Source organism: Aedes albopictus, chromosome 3, assembly GCF_035046485.1.
Source record: "Aedes albopictus strain Foshan chromosome 3, AalbF5, whole genome shotgun sequence".
Taxonomy (NCBI): Eukaryota; Metazoa; Arthropoda; class Insecta; order Diptera; family Culicidae; genus Aedes; species Aedes albopictus.
The window spans coordinates 4,465,375-4,490,669 of NC_085138.1; positions in this window are offsets into that span (position 1 = coordinate 4,465,375).

Here is a 25,295-nt window from a genome sequence, read left to right on the forward strand (position 1 = left end):
CTTCTATCATTCTAGTCATTTTTGGAAAATAAAAAGTTTTTAACAATTGTTCTGAATTTTCTTTCGAATTTCTGTGGGCAAATTGGTGAACCTTTTTTATTTCTTCCAATTGTTTTTCTAAATTATTCAAATCTTGGACTTTGCTTTGGGAAAATCTAGCTTTAATTAATCTTGGATTGAACATTTCTCTGTAAATTTCCTGTATTGTTGCCATTATTGGTTCATCAGTATATATACCATTTATAACATTTGGGTTTAAAAACTTTTTTAGCTGTTCTTTTAAATATGCACTTGAAAATCTTGGTTCAACAAATATGTGTCGTTTGTAATTATCAAAAGGAACTACTAGGCCATAACTGGATCTTGTTCCAATTTTGAAGAATAATTGATTTTTAAAGACATTTATGGGAGCTTCTGTCGAAGGGATAAAGGAACTGTCATCTTCTTCTGCCGAATGTTGAGTCTCAGTGAGGGAATTAATTTGAATACGGGACAAAGCATCTGCCACAATATTAGCTTTTCCAGGCTTGTAACAAATCTCATGGTCATGCTCTTCAATAAAAGCTTTCCATCTTTTTAGTTTTGCATTATTATTCTTCGGAGAAATTGTATATGTCAAGGGTTGATGATCAGTATAAATAATTACTGGTATGTTCCGTTTTTATCAACACGGTCCGCGATTTTCAGTTGACAAAAACGGAATAGTGATAAAAACGGAATAATTTTCTTTGACAAAATATTTTGCAACATTTTTATACAAATTGGACGATTTCCTGTAGAACACATTCCAAAAGTAAAAATATGCACTTTATAATGAAATTTAATTGTTTTTGATGTCTTTAGCACATCTTGGTTGCACAGTTCAAATTACAGTTTTCTGACTGTGACGTCGACAAGAGGTTTTCACCAACATCTTAACAGATTCATATGAAAGTTTCAACCAGGACTACTTGATAATTCATGGGCTACAACTCGTAGCGGTGAGTCTACGCCGAATGAAGCTTTCGCCTCCACTAGTCTCGGTCCTGGGCCAATTGCTTCCAGTCACCCTCAACGTTTAGAGCCCTTAGGTCCTCCTCAACTGCAAAAAGCCACCGTGTGCGTGGCCTACCACGAAGCCGACGGCCCCTACCTGGTTCTCTGCTGGATATGGTTTTAGCTTGTCGTTCCTTCGGCATACGAGCTACGTGCCCAGCCCACCGCAGCCTGTCGTGTTTTATTCGCTTCACTAGGATACTTTTAGAAAATCTTCAGGAAATTTTCTTAGCAATCACTTGTATTTTCTCCAGAATATTGGATTCTCCAAGAAGTTTCTTCAGAATTCTTGTAGGTTACTTTGTACCATGCCGCTTGTTTATCTTTTGGAATTCGGTAAGGGGTCCTCCATAAATGACGTAGCATTTTTTAGACGATTTATGACAAGCCCTCCCCCCTCGTAGGCTTTTTTCCCATACCTGAAACATGGCTCGTAGCGGCTCCCCCCTCTCTCCTCAAATGCTACGTCATTTATGGACGACCCCTAAGAATTTGTAGAGAAAAGAGGTTCTGCCCCTTATGATTTCTTCAGAAATTTCTTCTCGGATCAACCTAGATGCCACAAAAGTTCAGCTTATTGGACGCAGTGGCTTAAACTCCCCAACAGGGGAGGAAAAAAAAAAAAAAAACCTAGATGTCTCTTTTTAAAATTCTCCTGGAGTTTTTTTTGGGGATCCCTTCAAATATTCCACCAGGAATTGGAATTTATTAACCATATCTATGCATTATGTTGGGAACAGCTCGCTGACGTTGTGTACGGTTTGGGTCTGGAATTGCCCTAATGCCCAAGGTGGCTAAAAAAATCATTCTGGGATTTAACCTAGGTCGTAGTCCATCCATTCATCCAAGAGTTGCTTTGGAGATTCACCAAGATTTTACTTTTGAAAGATAGGAATTTCTCCGTTTCTTCAAAATATCCTACGGGAATTCTTCCAAGACTGCTTTCTGAAATCCCTTCAGGATTTTTTTCTGATATTTCTCCAGGGGTTTCTTCTGGGATTCCTTCAACAGTTTTTTCTAGAATTTCATCAGAAGTTCTATCTTGGATTCTTTTAAGATTTTCTTATGATATTTTTTGACTTTGTTTTGGTATTTATGCGCAGTTGAAACATTTACACCTACTGGAACTTTTACAGATTTTCCAATACGATTCTATCTTTCATCTTTGTTATTTCCTCATGATTACTAGATGAACCAGCCTTCAGCTGAAAATCTCGTTAATAAAGATAATATTGCAATAATAATTATCCCCGATTTCTTACTGCGTTTCCTAGGAATCTCCCAGAAGTTTAGTCTAGTAATCTTCCAGGAATTCTTATCTAAAATCCCCCAGAAGTTTCTTCAGGGATGATGTTCTGTATAGAAATCTCCGGGAAGTTATTCCTGAGGATCCTCCAGAAGTTCCTTGTGGGAATCCTTGAGAAATTCCTTCTAGGAATCCTGTATAAATTCTTTCAAGAACTCATTAAAGGTTCCTCGAGGGATACTTTCAGTATTCATGGGATTTCTGTAGGATTTTTTGGGAATCTTTTGTTTCTTTTCGGAATCCTTCAGGAGTTGCTGGAGAAATCCCCAGATCGTTTTCCAAGATTCTAGATTCCTCCTTCTTTGAGAAACTTATTTCTGAAAGATTTAACTCCTTATTCACCTAAAGAAGCTTCTGAATTATTTCCTGACCATTTTCAAGAAGAAATCCATTAAGGAACCTGGAGGAATACAAGAATCGCTAGTAGAAATTACTGAAGAAAATCAAAATTGCATTTTTAGAGCAAACGAAAGATGAAATCTCGGATAAAATTCTACAGTAATCTTCTGTTATGCTAGCAAATTTTGCTGTTTCGATCTAGAAAATTTGGACAGGGTATCAAGGATGACAAGAGAGATCTCTGGTGGATGTTTGAGCCCCATCGGAAAGAAAAAGTGACCAGTAGAGAAGAATTTAGCATAATTTCAAGAAAATGTGTACAAAAACATGTAAAAAAGATTGTAGTGTAAAAATTCAGGCAAGGACAGCCAAAGAAAGCCCTAAACTGTTTAAGTTCTCGAAAAACACGTTCCAGTTGGTACGTAGAGCTGTAAAGAAGAAGAATAATAATAAGAAGAAGAAAGGAGAATAAGGATCTTAAGAAGGAAGTTCTTGAAAGAATACTCAGATGGACATCCTGGAGCAATTTGTGCCCTAACACAATAGGCTAATGAAATAAAAAAAAATGTTCGATTATCTATGGTGATTTTTTTACTATTGCCGGATAATCAAATCCGTCTTGATGGTTTTATATGCACATCCCATCTATTATTGATCTATCATAATTAGCAACATTTGTTTCACTTGTGAAATGATTGAACCGTTTTACAAAACGACAAAATTGTTGATGATGATATTGATATTCACGTGTTACCTCCTGCCACCTCCTGTCAGATTTTCATTAATGAAATTGGCTCGGTTTAATTTTTGTATCGAATTATTGATTTAATTTTTCTCATTTTCAAATAAGAAATAAAATTATGCTTGAGAGAAAGCATGAATTAACATTATTTATAGCTGATTTTGATATGTGTTGAAAGCTACTGTGGCGTATACGTCTTCTATGTCATTATTGGTAGTTGCTTCATATTCATTCATTGCATTCATGCATTGTCTCAAGATTAATGTTAAGCTTTAAATAACTCGTGTTCGAGGGAACAAATTTGACAAAAATTTTAGTGTTGACAAAAACGGAATGAAATGTTGACGAAATCGGATAGTGACAAAAACGGATAGTGATAAAAACGGATAGTGACAAAAACGGAACATACCTGTATATATATATATATATATATATATATATATATATATATATATATATATATATATATATATATATATATATATATATATATATATATATATATATATATATATATACACCGTGTCCAATAAGTTCTCATACAAAATCAAATTGAATTCATTTCACATCTGTAATTAGAATTTTAAAAGTAAATTTATTTATTGAAAGACCAACTAACATTGATCAAATACAGCATATGTTTTAGAATTAACTGTCCTTTATCCTTCTCTGCTGATCGCTTATGTGTCGTAAGTCCAATTCAGCTGGCACGCACGTCATTTCATTGGCATTTCATCTCATTTTAACGAGTAATTGTTTTAGGTTGAAACAAATTAGGTTCCTGTCCTCAGCATTGCTAGTAGCAACTATGACCAGAAGAAAAAAAAATATGAGACTCTGTATTGGTGAAGTACGAAGCCGTTTTATTTTGTACAAAAAGAAACGTGTATTAAACAAAAATGTCCATTTAACTGTTTTAATGAGATTTGTTGTGAAGAATGGCTGCATCTTATCGTGTTGAATCACACCATTCTCACTTCTAAAATATGCAGTTGTGGTAAATTTTGTTCAAAATTTACTTTTTATGATGTTTATCTTTAATATAACGGTTATTTTCAAGGAAATCAGCCCAAACTGAGTATACTTGCAAATTTCTTGTCATATCATTACTAAAATTGTATTATTTTATCTTTAGTATATCCATTTGGTACAATACTGTAGATAAAAACTCAAAATTTAACTCTATGGACTCTATTTAGCTACTGTAAAATGAAAAACTTTTCGAACATTTTTCTAGCGTGCCGTAGCAAACAGATTTCAGAAAATGGAAGTGTACTGCAAGGCTTATAAAAACTAATAGAAAATAAAGTTATTCTAAACCGTATGCTTTATTTAATCAGTATTATGTGGCCCTTCAATACATACATTCATTTTGAAAATATGAATCACAGATGTGACATAAAATTATATTTTCTAAATTTGTATTTTGTATGAGAACTTATTGGACACGGTGTATATATATATATATATATATATATATATATATATATATATATATATATATATATATATATATATATATATATATATATATATATATATATATATATATATATATATATATATATATATATATATATATATATATATATATATATATATATATATATATATATATATATATATATATATATATATATATATATATATATATATATATATATATATATATATATATATATATATATATATATATATATATATATATATATATATATATATATATATATATATATAGATAAATGCAAGCAATATATATATATATATATATATATAAATAGCGATAAATATGTGTAAGAGAACAATATCTTGACATATTAAACCCACATACAAACAGACGTCTCACTATACTCACTACGTTCTTGTTTTCAACGGTCAGTAAAACAACTGAGAAATCTGATATGATTCAGCTCTGCTTATACGCTGAACACAACGTCGGACTACAATGTGCCATTAATAAGTTTTAAGTCAATTCAATGATGGCTTTGATAAAATGCTTGCTTTTCTTAAAAAAATATCAGGATTCAGGAACACTTTGACTTACGTCGACGGAAAGATCGTGAGAACATATACGACGAGAAAGGCACTATCACCACTAGGTGGATTAATTTGGGTTTTTTCATTTTTCATTAGGTTTCATTCTTTATTCATCATTTAAATCCCTCCAGGAGTTTCTTCAGAGATTCTTCCAGAAGGATTCAATGATGTGTTCAGAAAATTCTTCAGGGATGCTTGCAGGAGTTTCATCATTCCATATTCGTTTTTTCTTCAGAAGATCTCTCAGGAAGATCTAAACAGGAGTTCATTCAGAAATTCTCTCATGAGGATTCTGAGATGCCTCCTAGAGATACATCAATGATTCATCCAGAAGATCCTTCAGAGATTAGTCTGAGAGTTCTTTCTGGGATTCCTTCGGAAGTTCCTTCAGGAATTTCTACACGAGTTTCTTTAGGAACTAAGCCCGGAGTTTCCTCAGTGATTCCTTCAGGAGGTCATTCAGGAATTCCTCTAGAATTCCAACAAGGGATTTTTCCTGACGTTCTGTAGGGATCTCTCAAGAAGATGCTTCAGGGATCGCTCCCGGAGTTCCATCAAAGGTTCCTACAGGAATTCCTTCTAGCAGTCTAAGAGTTCCTGCAGCGATTCCTTCTGAAATTCCTTTAAAAATTCCAACAGGTGTTCTTATAGAAATTAGTGCAGGAGTTCCTTCAGAGATTCCACCAGGAGTTTCAGGGATTCTTGCAGATGTTCAATCAGATATTTCTCCTGAATTTCTACAGAAGTTCCTTTACAAATCTCTCCAGGAGTTTCTTCAGAGAATCATGCAGGAGGATCCAAGAATTTCTCCAAGAGAATTCAAAGATTCAGAGATTTCGATATAAATAAGTGTTCCTTCTAAAATTCCTTCAGGATAATCCTTAAGGGATTCCTTGAGAAGTGTCTTTAAGTATTCTTCCAGGGAGAGACAAACCAGCCAAGGGCTGAAAGTCTCTCAAATAAAGATAAATCAATCAATCAATATTCTGCCAGGAGCTCTTCCAGGGATCACTCCTGGGGTTTTATCCGAATTTTTTTCCAGGAGTTGCTTCAGAGAATCTTGCAGGAGTTCCTTCAATAATTTCCTTAGGATTTTAATCAGGCATATTTTAAGGATATTCTTGAGGAATCCTCAAGGATTTCTTTACGGAATTCCTCCAGAAATTCTTTCGGGGATGCAAATGCTTCCCCCTACCCGGAAGGATTCCCCTTGGGAGATTCTGCTAAAAATCCTTCGAAGATTCCGCCTGGAAATCCTTCGGAGATTCCTTCCGGAATTCCTTCAGGAACTCTCCCTGGAATTCCTGCAGGGATTTATCCTGTAATTTCTTAGGGGAATCCTCCTGGACTTCCTTTAGGGGTTCCTCTGGACTTTCTTCGAAGATTCCTCCTAAAATTTCTTCGGATATTTCTCTTAGAATTCTTTCGGTAATTTCTTCTTTGAATTCATCACCAGATTCTTCCTAGATTCCCATTCGTGGTTTCCTTCTTACTTTCCATCAAGGAATCTTCCTGGAATTCTTTCGTGGTTTCCCCATGGAATTGCTTTGGTGATTTCTCTTTGAATTACTCATGAAATTCCTTCGGAATTCTTCGTGGACATCCTTCATGGATTCATTACTAAATACTTCCGGAGATACTCCTGATATTTTGTCGTGGATTTCTCCTGAAATTCCTTCGGGATTTCCTCCTTCAATTTCTTTGATGATTTCATTTAGATTTCCTCCGGGATTTCCTTCGGGGTTTCATTTTAAAAATCCTTCGAGTATTCCGCTTGGAAATCCTTCGGAGATTCCTCCCAGAATTCCTTCAGGGGTTCCCGTTAAGATTCCTGTGGATTCCTTCTGGACTTCTTTCAGGGATTCCTCTTTGCTTTACCTCGAAGATTTCTTCTGAAATTTCTTCGGGGATTCCTCCTGATATTCCATCGGGAATTCCTTCTGGGTTTCTATGGGAATTCCTCTCGGAATTTCATCGGAGTTTCCGCTTGGAGTTCCTTTGGTGGTTCCTATTCGAATTTCTTCGGAGATTCCTCCTGGAACTCCTACGGGTATCCCTCATGGAATTCTTCCGAGTATTCCTCCTAGAATTATTTCGGGGTTTCCTTCTGAAATTCCTTCGTTGATTCCGCCTAGAATTCTTTCGGTGATTTCTCCTAGAATTCTTTCGGGAATCCCTCTTGCAATTCCTTCAGTGATTCCTTCTAGAATTCCCTCAGGAATTTTCCATGGAACTTCTTTAAAGATTCCTTCTGGATATTTATCTTTGATTTTTCTTAGATTTGTTATGAATCTTCCTCGATTTACCTTGGAAATTCCCACAGAGGTTTTTTGGGGATTCATGCTGGAATTTCTTTTTGGATTACTTCTTTGGATTCCCACGAGGATTCCTCCTGAAACTCCTTCGGGGATTCCTCCTTAAATTCATTCGGTGATTGCTCTTGAAATTCATCCAGGGGTTCCTATCTTCGAGGATTTCTTCTGAAATATTTTATGCTTCCTCCTAGAAATCCGTTGAGGATCCTTCTCAAATTCTATTGAAAGTTTTTTTTTCCGGAATTCCTTTGGGGATTCGTCCTGGACTTTCTGCATAGAATTCCTTGATATTTTTTCGGTGATTTCTCAAACATTTCGTCGTGAATTCCTTCCTCTTCCTTCGGTGATTTCTCCCAGAATTCCTCCGAAAATTCGAGTGGCACAGCCGAAATTTTTTCCTGACAGCTGCGGCGATAATCAAACCCGCGCTCCCCAGCACGATGCGACTAAGAGCTTGGTGACACTAGCTACACGACCACGGAGTCACACCTCTTGGAATTCTTCATGGAATTCCTTTGGGGATTCCTCCTCAAGTTGCTACGAAAATTCTCCTGGAATCCTTTCAAGGACTCCTTCTAGAATTCCTTCTAGATTTCGTTCAGAGATCCCTCCTTGGATTTCTTCGGGGAATTCTCCTGTTATTCCGTCGGGATTTTCTTCTGGAATTCCTTCGGGATTTCCTCTTGGAATTACTTAGGTGATTCTTCTTCAAATTCCTTCGCGGGTTCCTCCTGGATCTCGTTAAGCAATTCATCCAAGAATTCCCTCCCTGGAATTTCTTCGGGGATTCTTTTTGGATTTCCTGGCATTCTTCAGAAGTTTTTCAGGTATCTCCCTAAGAGAGATTTTTGCACTACCAGATGTTCCTGCAGAAGTTCCTTCAGGGTTTTATACAGCAATTCTTGCAGATATTAGTCCAAAGGTTCTGCATGGATGCTCCCTGGCGTTTCTTTTGACTCCTCTTGGAATTGCTTCTGAGATTCCTCCCTAAAATCATTTGGGGATTCCACAGTGTAAAAAATCCGACCTTAATATCAAATTTGATAGCTGCTGAAGGTTCTTAAAAACCAAAACAAACACTGTAGCAATATCGAAACCTTTTTTGGCCTTCATTTGCAATGGATGCCACATGCACTACACTAAGGATGCCGATTATGTCACAAATATCCACGGAACAGTCTAAACTATGGTATAGAAAACCACACATGAAAAGGCCATATTTTACATCCCACCATATGTGTTTGACATATAAATGAATAGGAATTCCAGACCTTCACTTTTCTTCCAGCAAAAAGTAATTATTTGTCATGCCTTCGTGACTTGGAAAGTGTTCTTTAATGGTTTCTGAAAATGGTTGTCGACTTGGCGTAGGCACTCAGTAAGCTTTGTGTGGCAAAGAAAAGAAAAGAATAATCCACCGTTTTCATCCAACAGAGTAGGCAAGGAGGAAGCTCTGCAGTCAGCATTCAAATATTTATCAGCTCAACATAGACGAGCTACTCGGGCTACTTTTTTTTAGCGATTCTGAAAGTTTTCGCGAACTCTCAGTGAGAAAATGGTAAAACCGGACGCATATTCAATAAAGAGAATTCTTCCTGTCTGGAAAATCTTTCAATTAAGTTGAATTAATTTCTGATGCTTGGTTCCTGTTCTGCTCGCGAATGGTTCCAAGCATTGAACCAAATACTTTTAGCACAAAAGTACAACTGTTTATCCATTCCAAGCCGGGCACTAAAACAACATCAGATTCGTTTTCGGCTGCCCCATTATTCGTGACCTCCAACCACGGGCAGAGCCTTGTCACGACGATGGCTTCGTTGGTGGTAGGTAAGTAATGTTGCCCCTTGGCTTGTAATCTGAATGGAACTGTCTTGCCGGCGATAAACGTGACATCCTGTCATGTCGCTCGTGTTCTCCGTACTACTCGTAGGTACATTGGGCGTGCTTTGAAGGGCAGTGCAGAGCGAAATATCTTACCACAGATGTTATTATTCCAACGCTGGCCGGCTGTCGAGCGAGAGGGAGCACAGGAAACAGAAAATGCGATGGCTTGAAATAACAAACATTGTTGAGATTTGCTTGGACAATCAAAGTAGGATTCAGCTGAATTGGCTGTTGAGTTTTTTTTTCAAATTACAACTGAACTCATGACTCTTATCTTGTTATTGATTTTCTATAGTTATGCTAAACTTAACTTTGAAATTAGACAAACGTATTCATTTTATTTTGTTTTATATTACATATTTTTTTTCTGATAAAATGTTAGATTATACCGTTTCTTCAAAACTTTGCATAAATTAGCATCAACTCACAGGATTTTCGATGCACAAACTTGAACAAAAAATCTTTCAGGCCATAAATTTCCCAGCTCAGAAGGTGTGACGCTTAGTTCTTATTCCACAAGCACCACTTAAAAGCTGCACCATCGCAAAACGTTCCACGAAGAAAATTTGCAGAAGATTAAACTCGCAATTTCAAGACCACCCACGGATGATGTTGTGATTATCGCCTACTTTGTTTTCTTTTCCTGCTCGTGGCTTGCCGCTTTGGAGTAGCACCTACCTATACCTAAGTACAATCATAATGACCTGACGCTGTCTACACACCAGCCAGCAATTTGTTTTGCATAAAAGTTTGTGGCAAAGCTCGGAAAATTATGGTCCATCTTATTTTGTTTTCTCACTGAAACTTTGTCGGCCACAGCGGGTGAAACGGAACATAGTAATAAAGCTTGACTTTTTTGCTTTTAAACTGTATCGTGATTGTGGAAGAAATGTTACATCTAGTGTTACATTTAAGACCGATCATACCATCTCAGTCTCAGACATAGTAGGCCAGGACCATGTGCCGCAAAACCCACCGCTGTATAATAAGCTCATGACTCAATCTGTCAGCGATGAACTTTAAGGCTCACGTTGAACGTCGGCTGAACCGTATGTACCAGAAAGGGCTGTTTGTCATCCGGAATAAATTTATTATTCATGAACCATCTTGGTTCAGCTTTAAACACGCGCGCTTGTCGTCGTTCCATCGGTATAGGGCATGACTGGCGGCGGCGATGTTTATCCTCAATGTGGTGTATAATCGTTGCCCGGCTAGATTTTCTGCAGGAACATTTCCCAAGGAAACGACACAAAATAAACTTTCCACTTCATTTGAAGTGACAGGCAAACTGGCGGCGGCACATTAAACAGCGGGAGGGGAGCTAAATAGGCGTCATTGCACGAACTTTACTTTGAGTTTAAGGGGCACAACTCTTGAAGCTTTGTGGAAATTTGGTACACATGTGTTTGAGATTCTCACGCTAATAATAGAAGAAAGCGTAAAAAATTATCATAATCAGCTTGTTTTCAGCAGTTGTCTACAAAAACAAATAGAAAACATAAGCAAGAAAATAGAAAATTGTATTTGATAAAAGGTTTAAGCTCTAGGTTAAGGTTAGATTGGTCGTCCGTAGTAGGTACTCCATATAGCCAGATCAGTAACACTTACAGTGTATCAAACAATTGTCCGTACAGCAAATTTTTCGTCAAAATAATTTTTCATTCAAATGTTAATAACTTTTTTATGTGTCAATCAGAAGCGCTGAAATTTTGACCAATCATGAATCATATATTAAAGCTCCATTAGTAAAATTTTGAGCAAGATCGAATAAGTTTTCTGAAAGTTATAGAACTTTTAGTAAAACTTATAAGATTTTGGAACACATTTTTAAAACATTATATCTCAATATGTACTCGATGAAATTTTTTTCAATTTTTTTTGTGTTACATCTTAAACCTAAGGCTTTAATAGGCAGCCATGTTTGGGGTTTTAGATTCACTACAAAAAATATGAAAAATGTGCGTATGTAGTTGACGATGTTTCAAAATTTACCATATTTTGCACATATAATCTGCCAAACGTTTTCCACCAATAAAAGTGCATTAACTGAGCGGAAAATTCATAGGACCTACTCTTTATATGTAGTTTAGTAGGTCCTGTATAAAATTATATCATTAAGAGAGTTTAAAAAAATTGAAAACACTTGGCACTTTTATTGATCAAAATATGACAAATTTCCAAATGACACTCTGAACATATATAGATTTTTCATATTTTTTGTAGTGAATATAAAACCTTAAACGAAGCTGCATATGAAAGCCTTGGGTATAAGCTGTAACACGAAAAATATTGAAAAAGTTTCATCAAGTACATATTGAGATATAATGTTTTAAAAATGTATTCAAAAATTTTATAAGTTTTACTAAAAGTTCTATAACTTTCAGAAAACTTATTCGATCTTGCTCAAAATTTTATCAATGAAGCTTTAATATATGGGTTATAATTGGTCAAAATTTCAGCGTCTTTGATTGACGTATAAAAAAGTTATAATCATTTAAATGAAAAATTATTTAGACCAAAAAATTGCTGTACGGACAATTGTTTGATACACTGTACATAAGGAGTCAACCAAATGCCTGTTTTTGACTAACAAACATCTTCAGTGTATGAGAGTTGGTGATATTTTATTTGCAGGCAAGAATAATGCTGGGTACGTCGTACAGCTTATCGCTGTAAACCATGGAGTCCACTGCGACTGATCAAGTTCTTTGGATTGCCTATTACTAGGCGTTTGGGCATACACTGGAGCTTCTTTTTATGCCATGGGATGGGGATGCATAAATTGGAAACGAAAAACTACACGGAACCAGAAATCAACCCAAATATAGGTTCTTTTCACTCATACCGGCTCTTCCGTGCGATAACCCAAATTTGGCTATACCGCGTTAAAGCTCTGATGGGGTAGTTTCTGTTTGATCCCGGCAGAAAATTGTAACCCATCGCAAAGTTCTTTCTACCTAGCGTTGACTTTCGAAGTACCCTAGGGGGTTGAAATAAACCCACTTTTAGGTAAACGGCAAGAAACCCAAATTTGGCTTCTCGCACGGACATTATCGGCTAGGTAGCTGCTTCTCGCTTTGTTTTTGACAACATTGCGAGCGGGAGAACGAGGAAACAACCCACTGCTGGGTAAAAAGTTCAAGCGGTTTACTTATTTTTGAGTTCTTTTAACGTATTTTTTAGGTAATCTGTTTTTTTTTCGTGTAAAGCTTTATCATTAATATTAACCGTTATGTGGCCGGCAAACTTTTTGCTTTTTTCTACACCGTGTATTTTAAATGGGTGCTGGGTACCCGGGTACCCTGCCGGCCACATAAGGGTTAAGCAAGTCTCACAAATGCGTAAGTGGTACAGTCTAAAGTTATCAACGCAAAGAGATATGGAGCCAATCACTGGCTGTAAGACATAGTTGGCGCAATCCTCCAACGGTCGAGAGCTGTTTTGGCCACGTGCGATATATGGGAGATTTCAAAGGATTTTCAATGGGTTTCAGGAGCGTTACTAGTGGTTTCGGAAGGTTCAGGAGTGCTACAGGGGATCAAACGGGGTTTCAATGACGTACAGGGTTGTCCTTTGAAACTCCCTTTAGTCCCTTGAAATGCCCCTGAAATCCCCTTGTCACCACCTCAGACCAAGGTAGGAACGCTAAGGAAGCGTTCCTGAAAAAAGTGTTTGAACACAAGTTATTGCAAATTGGTCAAATTTTTCGAAATCAACAAAAACAGCTGTAATCAATAGTTTTTTATTGTTTGCCAATGCTTCCACTATGTCAACAAGCATTTGGTAGTTTAGTTTACCGTCGATGGGGGTGACAATGGGTCTGGGGGGTGAGATTGGGTCAAAACGAAGAAACATAGAATTTGAAATAGCTTACACTAGTTTACAGCATTTTTGAACTCGGTAAGCTGATGATCATTTTTGGTGTAGAATCATGCCCTGACTTCGAAAACGCGAAAGAAAAAAAATACAGTAGAGCGGAAATTTTTTCGACTTTCCATACAAGGTTGATGATTTGAAATCGATTTTTGTTCTATTTTTAAGCAAAGTCGCTCACTTCAAACATTTCGTTCTTCGTTATCAATGCTCCGATTGAGCTGAAATTTTTACTGTAACTCGCCTACATATGATATGTCAAATAAACGTCGAGAGATAATTTTTAAGTTGTTTTTTTCTTATATACATTTCTTCAATATCTTAAATACATTTCTTCAAAAAATGTTGGGAATTTTGCTAAAATTTAAGAAGATCGTCCCTAAAACTCGCCAATATCTTGAATTTCATCAATCTGACGCAAAACCTGTATTCAGATGATCGAATGGTATTGGATTCAGCTTTCAATTTATGGAAAAAGATTTGAAATTGGTTGAACAAAACGCAATATATTTGAATTTTAGTAAATTGCATATTTTGAAAAGTTGCAAATCTCGATATTAAGCTAAAACTCAAAAACTGTTCTACTTAAAATTTTTTGAAGGTCGGTTTCGAAATCAGCACTAAATTGTGCTTCAAAAACTTTGGTCGTTGACAGAAGTTCACGACTTTCGTTTTATTTTGTAAACTTGTGTTATCAACTATCGCTAATTTATATTAAAAACTTTATTTTATTTCAAAGAAGAGACGTTTTTACACGTCATGATGCAGAATAAGATGTGTAGCAATAATTGTTTTTTGTTAAATTTGAGGCTAAACTTATATGATGAAACTACTAGTACATCACTCTGAAAAAATTTCTCCCCCGTAATGTTTAACACAAGTACCTAACCATACACTTTCTTATAAGTGGTTAGCTGTAGGTATTACCTGGTTGATGCAATTAAAAAAGCGGGCTGGCATTGTTCTTTATATATAAAAATTCAATATTTTCGACCCTATGTCTAAATATTAAGAATGGGGCTGAGATTGGGTCAAGCAAGTTATCGAGTACATATAACCTTAACTAAAAATTCAACTTGTTATCCAGTCCCCATTTGACGTTAGAGTGGTGCCATATTTACCGTATCTTCATAAAAGCACGTTTTTTTTTCGAAAATATTTCGAAGGAGTGTCAAGCGAGTGTGTTCATACGTTTAGTGCCTAAAAACATTTATAACAATACACCCATGCGTTTAGTTGGACAGTTCGTCTAATCATTAGCTTATCTTTAGTGTACTGCAATATCATAACCGCACAAAATAGACTTAATAGCGTTCTTCTTCTCCCCTCATTTTTAAAACTTTAAGGGAATATCGTGAAACAACAGATGGTAGTGGCATCCAGGAAATACCGGGGCCATAAAACCGGTAACATGACAAAATTTCGGAAAACGAACGAACGTCGAAAAATATTATGTTTTTTTTTTTTTAATAAATCTTTCAATGCACCTCTCCCTCATTGTAATCCCCCCTCCTCTCATGGAGGTTGGAACTTTAAATGTGGATGATTATGGTGGCTAAAATGGCGATACAACATACAAACTTTATTTTATCATATTTCAACCATTTTTTCGATTGTATTAGCTCTTTTAGGTGGATTAATCATCTTTTAAAATTACCAAAGTTTTTATTCGCAATGGTTACATGGTATTTTATGTAGGTTTACTAGATATGATGAATAAAATTAACTTGTATTCTTAGATAGGCGACTTCGAATACCCTCTAAGGGGTGAGATTGGGTCAATTTTCAATCATTTGTAGTTTAATAGACAATTCATATAATGTGATACTTTCTTGCCAAACTATCATTACCATATAGAAGAGTGTGCATACCAAATAAAAAGTTATTCCGACTTCGACTGCATTTGTTATTTAACAAACAATCTTTGAGTATCCTTTTTTGACCCATTCTCACCCCCAACGACGGTACCTAATGAGGTTACAATTATAGCAAGCAAAGTAAAGATAACCGTACACATCGTAGTTCCTACTCCGTGATTGACCAGAACAATCAAAGTTGCACAGAGATTCAATGAATGGTGCTTGGGGCTAGCTACTTACTCTCAATGTGCACAAATCGAGAGTTCAATATTTTAAAGTCAATAACGGCGCCGGCCACGTCCTTACGGTCATCGGGAAAGGGGAAGGAATGTTAGTTCGACAACCGTTGTTACTAGAAACTGTGGAATCCACAGCGTCCCCACAATTGTCTCGGGAAGGAGTATTTGTTAGTAGGATAGGGTGAGGTGTGTATCTTGGAACCATCTTTGGTAGGTGATATGATCCACTAGTTATATGAAAATACACGACACGGTCCTCATCCTGATTATGATTTATTTGGTCGCGATAGTAAGGGTAATTCACATACGTCAACAATCGTTCAATAGTAAACGCGTCACCGTCACCGTTCGTTAACTAAACCGTGAAATACGACTTTTCCACGAAAGTTATCACGCGCTTCTGATTCCTCATTCAATATTCGCGTCCCCATCTTCCTACCGAGAAAACCGACAGACTCAGGAAAATAGTCGCACCTTTCTCATAGTATTGAACTTAGAGTATACGGTGAATATACTTTCAAGCTTAGATAGCTATTTTCGAATTTTGTATTTTACTAAGAGTAGTCCCTTGTGTTACTTGTGATCGACAGCCGTTGAGGTAAATATGCCAATTATTTTTAATATGTTCAATGATTGTTGTGAATTGCAATTGTTTTCATCTAACATTTTTGTTGCTTCAATCTTAGGCCAGCACCAGAGCTACAAGATAAATTTGCAAATATTACCAGACTCCAGGAGTCTCATGAAAATGTATTGGCGAAATAATCCCAACTCCTTCTAGGATCTAAATGCTAACGCTTTAGAATTATTTGAATTATTGAAAAAAAAAAAACTGCAGCTTGTTTTACCTGTACTTCTGAGTTTTTTTTTTTCCTTTTATAAAGCTTCTATGATGAAATCATTCTTACAAATATTTAAATTTGCGAAATTCATTTAAAAAATAGTTAGCTTTCCAAATTTTCTCTGAATTCTAAAAATAAACATGATATAAGAAGTGTTTCACGATTTCGCCTTTGACATTTAGAGTGAAATTTGTTTAAAATTAAAGAAAAAACTTTATTAAAAACTTTGGTGCGCCATGACATTTTTGGAAATTTCAGAAGTGCGCCGCGATAGCAAAAAGTTTGGGAACCTCTGCAGTACAGAATGATGCGAACCTCTTGCTCGGGTTCCTGTCGGACGATCATGAATCACAGAAGCACGAACAGCAGTCCGAATATTTCTATAGGTCCTAAGTACTAGAGGTGTGCGCCGATTTAAAATCTGTCGGCGGTGGCGTTTTGTATTTTTTTTGCCCGGCGGCGGCAGCGTGATCGGCGTGACGACGAATGAATTTTCGGTGGCGGCGGCGGCGGCGTGAAACGACATGGTCATGATTTTAATTTTTTTGTTATATCCGTTAATCAATATCAGACACATTCTACGGGCCCCGTATCATCAATACCAATTTTTTAAAGTTGGCATATTTGACATTTTTATCACGTTCTACATTACTTTTGTCATCCAAAAATGTATTCGACATGATATTAGTGTGACAATAAATATAAATTGAACGACGATTAAGATTAACATTAAAATCGTGATTTTAAGTCTTTTAGGCACACTTTTCACCCAAACTATCGTATTTTAAACACCAACACACTGATTTTTCAAAAGTCTTCCATCATTTCTAGATAAATGTATGTAGATTTTTTAGCATAAAAAGATTTTTAATCGGAAGACTTTACAACTCTGAAATATGGCTGATCATAGTATGGGTTTTTATTGCGTTGTAACGTCACGAAAAATCAACATTTTTAAATTTTATTCAAATACGGAAAACGTTACAAATATGAAATTTTGTATGCTCTTAGTACTCGAAAAGATCTTTCAAATGAGACTAAAAAAGAAAATCGGTTCACGGAAGCCTGAGTTTCACCTGGTTGAAGTTTGCGTTGTAACGTCACGAAAAAAACATTCTGTGGAAATCTTTCTGGATTGGACGGCTTTTGAATTAGACAAACGTAGTTCTATATTCAAAACAGTTTCGTTCTCGTTGTGTATGAGCTCTTTTTCGAGATATCGTTTATAAATTGCGTACCATTGCCGGTTAATAAACTACGTAGATTTTTGAAGGACGGGTGAGATGGTGTTAGGCCAAAATCTACGATGTAATTGTACTGCGAAATTGTAAATTTTTTTAATCGTAATCTAATATCACTCAAACCGAAAATTTCTGTGATATGAATGGCCAACGGACGAAACACTGGCGAAATTACAGTTGGTCAAAGACTTACAGTTAATGGATAGTTTGATTTAAAGTTCCACCAACAGGCGGCGCTAGAGAACTTACAAATTTTAAATTTCATACATCTCAGGATGCCTTTTACATAGAAATACGATTTCTTCGGCAAAGTTGTTTGGTAAGTAAAGGACTTGCAGTTGATTTACCATTAGATGAGACATTTTGCCACTAGAAGACGTTAGTTTCCATTTTGCAAAAGCAGGCAAGGGATTAGAATTTCTTGAAAAGTATTCTACAAGCTGGAACTTTTTTCACTTTGGACATATTGTATTCAAATCAAATTGTAATCAAAGATCAATATATAATTGTTAACTCTCAAAATTTAATTCAATTTGATTCACTTATTCCTTAGATATAAGAGTTAATAGAACACAGTCAAAAATATGATTCTGCTTAAAACACTCCATCTTTGTGCAGAGCTAACCAATCAAGTCCAAAATTGTAGAAATTACAGATAACAAGTTGAGGAACTATCAGTCAAAATTTGAGAATTTCTTGATATATATTATAAAAAGTTACGGCTTGTTGAATGTGTTTTGGGTAATTAATAAAATTGGCATGCTTTTGAAAATTTGCAACTACCACCACTGTGTGGCAGAAATTAATACCATACGGCTATTAAACTGAAAGTCTAGTGATCTACCAAACAACTTGATTGAAGCAACCATCTTTTCAATTAATCACGATCCTGAGATAAGTAAATCTAAAAATGTTTATGCCCTCTAGCGGCTCCTAGTGGAAGGATTTTAAATCATACGGCCCATCAATTGAAAGTTCTTGACCAACAAAACAATTTTGACGAGGACACCAACTGTCTAAATAGTTAGGATCTTGAAATATATGGGATGGATATTACGTCAGTGTTACATCTATTTTTGATATAACAAGAATCACCGACAAACAGACGTAACACCTACGAAATTAAAACTTATATATCTCGGGACTCTAATAACTTAGACTTTAGACTTTTAGAATGTTGATGTCTTTGGAAAAGTTGTTTGACAAGAATTTTCAGTTTAAAAGCCGTTTGGTTCAAGTTTCTAACTGACTAGTGGTAGTTGAAATTTTGAAAAATAATGCACTTTATATTTATTCAAAAAATATTCAGCATGTTGTAACTTCTTATAAAGTGCCCAAAGATTTTGCCAAAAAATAGTTTCTCAACTAATCAAAATTTGTTGAAAACTTTTTGAGAAATTCTAAACTATTGTAAACTTTTAATAAGCTTCGCTCAGTGTTTCTGAATCTCACCTCCAATAGTAAATCAGCTGTAAGTTTTTTACTTATCAAACAACTTTGCCAAAGACACTAACTCTCTAAGTAATTATGACTCTGACATATATAGGATGAATTTTTTTGTCAGAATTAGGGTTTATTTGTCTCTGGAATCACAGAAATTGATGCCCCTAAGTGGAATGCAGATCGTCAGGTATGTCTTTGGTTCGATAACTGCTCGAACATCTTAAAGCGTTTTCAATTGAATCAATGACATTGCATAAATTATTGAAAAAAATGTTTAATTCGACGGCGTGATAAGTTTTATGCTGCAAAATTTAAATATCTGGTGGTGCGAAGTAATGAATATCAACGGTTAAGTCTTTGGGACAATATTAGATGAATATGGGTGGTACTAGGCCGAAGATGGGTACTATTATGAATGGGAGGGGGGGGGGGGGGGGTAAGATGGGTACCTTCATGAATGAGTTTTCATACTGCTGATAGCAATAACTTGGCCCTCCAAGCCATTTATCACAAAACGGATTTTCAATAGAATAAAGTTGCTCTTTGAGCAGTAAAAATAATGCAATAATATATTCACAAATTCGGGTAATTTTGTCTGATTATTCTGATTCAAAAATGATGTGCATTTTCGTGACGTTACAACGCGAGCAGTATACCCTGTTTGAAACTGAACGGGCGTTGTAACGTCACGAAATGTGAAAGTCGATTACATATCCAAAAACGAATCCGAAATGTATATGTTTTATTTCACTGCATTGAAGAACAAACCAATAAATTTCAATGGTGGGAGAAATTTTCAGTTTAAAATAAAAATCCGAGCAAATTTTACAAGATGTTGGTTGCGCGGTAGAGGGGGTCGGATTCTAGCGCGTTGTAACGTCACGCTACAAATACGCATTTTAAACAAGTTTTTCTATTGAAAACTAAATGTTAAACAGGTCAAACATATCGGAAACATTACAAGGAATCAGAATATGATAAAATATTTTGAGATTTACAGTCGTTTTTATGAATTGTAGTGGAAAATCTGACTACGAATGCGTAGAAACGTTGTAACGTCACGGTAGAATGTGCCTTATCTCGACGGCGTGATGAGTTATATGCTGAAAATTTTAAATATCTGGCGGTGCAAAATAGTGGATCTCAGCGCGCTAGTCTTTGGAACAAAACATGGGTGCCGGTGTCATTAACCTTCACAAAGGAGTATTCATACTATTGATGGCAATAACTTGGCCCTCCGAGCCATTTATCACAAAACGGATTTTCAATAGAATAAAGTTCCCCTTGAAGCAGTGAAGATAATGCAATGATAATTCACAAATTCGGGTAAATTTGGCTGATTATTCTGATTCTAACATGATGTGCATTTTCGTGACGTTACAACGCGAGCAGAACCCTGTTTGAAACTGAACGGGCGTTGTAACGTCACGAAATGTAAAAGTCGATTATTCAAAAACAAATTCGAAATTTAAATGTTTTATTCCATTGAATTGAAGAACAAATCAATAAATTTCAATGGTGGAAAAACAATTCAGAATATCCCAGAATTCTTTGTGCAACTCCCAGAAATACTTTTAAAGCAACTAGTAAAGTAATTGCCGGAGGAACTTTCGGAGGAACTCCTAGAGAAATTGCCGAAGGAATTCGGAAAGAAATTCAAGGAGGAACTCTTAGAGCAATTACAAGTGGTATTCCAAGATGAGTTCCAGAATGAACTTTTGAAGGAATTTCCGGAGGTACTCCCAAAAAATTCCCGGATAAACTCCCACATAAATTCGTGAGAGATCTAGATAAATTCTCGATGGAACTCCTAGAAGAATTCCCAAGAAATTCGTGACGAAATTCCCGGAAGAACTCATAGAGGAATTTCCGGAAAAACTTCTAGAGGAACTTCCGGGGGAATTCTTAAAGGAATTTTCGGAGGAAACTCCTGGCATATCCAGTGCAACAACTAGAAAAAAAATATAGAGCAACTCGTAGTGAAATTGCCTACATAACTCATTCCTGGTAAAACTCGTGAAGGTGTTCTCGAAGATATTCGAATTCCCGGAAGTACTCCTGCAAAAATTCCCGGAAGAACTTTTAGAACTTTTAGTCGCAGTGAAACTCTTAGTGTAATTCCCGGAAATAATCGGTAAGGAATCCCCGAAGAGACTCGTTGAAGAATCCCCAGAGGAATTCTTGGAGGAAATCCTAGAGAAATTCTCACAGGAACTTCCAGAGGAATGTTCGGAGAAACTTCTGGAAGAATTTCAGGAAAACTTGTAACCTACCTCTTTTGCATGATGACTGTGCTAAGAAACTATTGATCGCGCACTTTGGGCCTTCAAGCGCTCCTAGCATCGCCAATCAACAAAAGAATTTTAGTACCATATGCACTATCAAATCATTACACTAGCACACCATCTACAACAGAACATATTCATCGGGTTGATCGTTATTAACTGTCGATCGATCGCACCGCACCACCAAATAATCACACCACGCAAATCTGTTACCAATTACCGTGTTAGAAGAACCAAAGCTCCGGTATTAGGAACCCTTGCTCTATTACTCTCATTCTCTGATAACAAATCGTTATTGGTCTCTCGCATCTCAGGTAGGCTGACCAGATTTAAGCTCCCTTGAATTGCACACTTAAGAGTATACGTATATTTGCACAGGAGAACGAGATTGGTAAAACTCATATGATGTGTTTGGTGTGTTGATGTGTTGTCGGTATCACGTCTTACAGACCGGGTGTTATATTTACTGTGCAAAATTTATCAGTGTCGGAAATCAGAAGCGGTGGCGAATTGTATGGTCTGGCCGACGTACGTTAAAGTGACCAGTGTCTATTGTGCCCTGTGATATTCATTGTTCCTATTCCGTCTCTGTAGAGCGTAGCAGATATAATGGCCAGAAACGAGTGTACGATGGCTTGCTGAGAGTAGAGTGATTTAATTCTTTGAGATCGGTAAAATGGTCAAGATTCTAAATCGAAGATTCTAAATTGATCCCAAAAACGTCGTTATACTTTCTAAACTAATGCCTGATCTCAACACCTTTATTAGGCCTTTCGTGGACCCAACAAATTTGGTGGTGATTGTCGTGGTGTGATCATGCTAATGGCATGTAGAGCAGCGGGGTTGCCGGCACGATGCTGGTGGTTATTGCTCCATCTGTCCGGACAGAAACGTTCCCCTTGCAGTGGCCGTGGGATACACCTGCACACGTCCACCACACACAACAGAACCCTAGATTAAGTGCAACGTAGGATAATTAGCAGCAATAAATGTAAGTACACTGAATTGGATCACTCCATTTTTATTTGTAAGTCTAGAATTTTTCTTTTGCTCGGGGATGGCTTGCGTAAGTCAGCGTTGTGGTTCCGCTATTTCTCGAACCAGGTTTTTATGCTACGGGTTGAGTATTTGGGTCGGGGGACCAATGCTCACTGCAACCATTCTATTAAACCAAACTTTTGTCTCCGTCTCATGCGCCCTCTGGGGAGAGGTGACAAACTTTTAAAGAAACTCCTGGAAGAATTTCGCCTTTCCGTAAAAAGAATCATAGATGATTTATTCGGATTAACCGAAAGACCATATTGGCGACACCAACCCTCAACTACCTGAAGGGCGCTTTGCATCAGGTCGAAAAGGTACCAACTAACAATGCAAGGTAGTCGTCGGCAAAACCATAAGTAGGAAAACCACTATTATTGAGTTGCCTCAATAGCGTATCTGCTACGAGATTCCACAAAAGCGGTGAAAAGACTCCCCCTTGGGGGCATCCACAAACACTCAATTTCCTAATCCCTGCTAGACGCAATGTCGAGAAGAGATATCGGTTTTTGAGCGTTTGATGAATCCAATTGGAAATCATTGGAGATATACCATGACTCCGTGCGGCTTCCGTATGGCATCGAAAGGCACATTGTCAAAGGCACCCTCGATATCTAAGAAAACATCCAAACAAGATTGCTTTGGAGCGAATGTTTTCTGAACGGATGTAATGGTCCAAAATTCGTTCTAAGCATTTCAGAAGAAAAGAGGTCAAACCGATAGGTCTGAAACTCTTTGCTTCTTCATACGACGCACGACCCACTTTCGGAATAAACTTCACAGTAGTGTCCCGCTAAGATTTGGGAATATACCCTGTAGCAAAACTGCAAACAAGTATTTTTTTTTTCAAAACATGTTTGAAATAATCAAATCCCTTCAGAAGCAAAATAGGATAAGATAAAATGAAAGGAGCAAAGCTATTAAGTGCCCACTTAATTGATTATATAGTTACAATACTCCGAGCCGAAGCCAGGGAATCATAACTACAAGAAAAGATATCAGGTTCATCCGAAGATGTAATATCCACACATCCAGGGAAGTGTGTGCTGAATCAGCATTCCAGAACTTCCTCATCAGAGGTAGTCAGATCGCCATTTGGCAAACGAAGTTCGTTCACTCGGAAATCCTTACATTTCGCAAGGATTTTATTTAACCGACTGACTTCACTCAAACTGGAAACATTTGTACAAAGGTTTTTCCAGCCGGATCGTTCAGCAGACCGGAGAGCTTTCCTGTAGGCCTTGCGAGCCGACCTGAACCAGCCGAACGTTGTCTGTTCCAACTCTTCCTTGTTTCCTGAGTTTTGCCAGATCAGAGTTCCACCAAGGGGTTCCTCTTGTGATCTTCACAGACCGTAGAGGGCATGCTTCTTCAAAAGCTTCCATGATGAAGGTCGTTGTAGTGTCAACGGTATCATCTAAATCACTACAGTATGTATCTAAATCACTAAATCAAGTACAGTATGCAATGACTTGTTTGAAAGTATCCGTAGGGGATGTTTCATCATGCGGTAAATAAACCGAACAATAGACGTATTTCCTGTTGAGGTTTCCAACAGATACATCAATTGTGATAGAACATACATCTCTGTTGGTTAGTTCAGAGATGAGTGTAGCAACTGTTGCGTTGTTGACAAGCACCATGCTCGTGAGTTTGCCATCTCATTTTTACTGAAAGTAGCAAACACCGGATTCACAAGGTTTCCTAGATAGAAATTCCCCTTACGAAAGTAAGGTTCTTGGACTAATGCCACTTGGGCTGTACCATTTTGCATAAGTCTATACAAAGATTGATTGTTGCTGTTCTTTTATGCTGAAGATTGATCTGAGCCATCCTAACCGTAGCCACAACTCAAACTAGGCAAGATTAAACTCTTCGCAATAACAGCACAACAAAGAACAGCAGCAATAAAACCAGATCTGTATCGATTGGAAAACGCCAAAGGCGAGGATACACAGAATACACTGTGTAAATCGCATAATGCGAAACCATATAGGTGAAAATTTAAACTAATTAACAACATCTTCATAATCCCGCCCTTATTTGGCCTCAAGTGAGACTAAAGAAGGGCAGCCGATTGTTTCGGAGAAACACAAGGTCCACTGCACCATTGCTACGGTTAGCGCAGTAAGCTCAACATACTGTGGAGGGCGCCCTGGTACTCCACAGGCTCCGTTTGCGGTAAGGCTTTTATAAGACCCCCCTAGCCATTCATTCCTAGGCATGGTAAGCATGAAGCCGCATCACACCATGATTTTGGGGGTCACCTGTTGGTGGATTCTTACCACCGGAACAGGCGGTCCGTAGTGTTTTTCTTAGCCAATTGAGACAATCGCTACCGACACTACACAGCTATCTAGGCTCATCGAGAAAAGAAGTTAATATTGATGATCAACTTCATACGGGCCCGAACAGCCGAAACTAGGCAGATTCCTTTCACTCCTTCGGTAGTAGTTCGGTTTTCCAGATTCTGACTACCAACCGGTGCAGACAGGTGGTCAGCTAATCTGGGCCCATCTTGATGAGTTCTACTGTGATACCACCCTTTCCAACTGCTTTGTTGGTTCAGCTAGTGAATGGCATCCCTAACTTCCTTCAGCGTGGGAGTTGGCTGATTACGGTCTTCTACTGCATTAGCGCTGTTCACCCTTGTCGTGGTCTCCCATGCTTACGTCCACCACGCCATTGAGGTGCTCGTTGAAGTGCTGCTTCCACCTTTCGATCCGTCCGTCAAAAGGCTTCCGTCATTATCCCTGCATATTTCGGCTCGCAGCATGAAGCCGTTACGGGATACGTTGAACTTCTAGTAAAACTTCC